Source organism: Lathyrus oleraceus, chromosome 6 (genome assembly GCF_024323335.1).
Source record: "Lathyrus oleraceus cultivar Zhongwan6 chromosome 6, CAAS_Psat_ZW6_1.0, whole genome shotgun sequence".
NCBI lineage: Eukaryota > Viridiplantae > Streptophyta > Magnoliopsida > Fabales > Fabaceae > Lathyrus > Lathyrus oleraceus.
In genome coordinates, this window is record NC_066584.1 from 242,644,477 (window position 1) to 242,645,451 (window position 975).

Consider the following 975-nt stretch of genomic DNA (forward strand, 5'->3'; position numbering starts at 1 on the left):
TAATGATCAATTTGAAAATGCCCAAACAATGTCCACTTCTCCCTTAGGCATAGGAGAAGGATTTTAAAACATATAAAAGAAATTATTAGATCAATGCAAAATAACAGGAATATCAATAGCAGTCTAATTGTTGCAAGCCTTTCCATGCGTCACAAAATTGGTGCAGTCTTCCTCATCGTCATCCTCTAGCACAGCAGCTAAGTGTTGTTCATTGCCATGAATGAACCCTCCGTTACGAAAGCTGAGTTGCATATCTTCAGACCTTGCGGTCGATGAACCTCGCTGGAACCCCAAACCGGTTCTGCCTTTGTTGTCGGAGACCTCTACCATGCGCCCCCACTGATCAACATCGCCTTCTTCCACAATCTTCTTAGCATCTTTTAATGAGGACATAGGTGCCCCAACTCTCTTTTCAGCAGCAATAGATAAGGCTTGGAATGGAGTTCCAACCTCATCCTCAGCTTCAACGTAAGAGAAAGATGACAAATGGCTAACCAACAACGCCTTCTCCCCTCCAACAATCACAAGCTTTCCATTTTTCACAAATTTGAGCTTCTGGTGCAATGTGGAAGTAACAGCTCCTGCCTCATGAATCCATGGCCTTCCCAACAAGCAATTATAGGCCGGGTGGATATCCTTTACTTGAAAATTAATCTGAAAATCACTCAGACCTATCTTAAATAGAAGGTCTACTTCACCAATAATTGTTTTACGCGAACCATCAAAGGCCTTGACGATTACACCGCTATACCTCATAGGCGCTCCTTGATATGATAGCTTTGACAAAGTTGACTTCGGAAGTACATTCAGTGACGACCCGGTGTCAACAAGCATATTTGACAAAGCATCCTTTTGGCAATTCATAGAAATGTGCAACGCCAGATTATGATTTCTTCTCTCCTCGGGGAGTTCTTCATCACAGAAGCTAAGATTATTGCAAGAAGTGATGTTAGCCACAATATGATCGAATTGGTC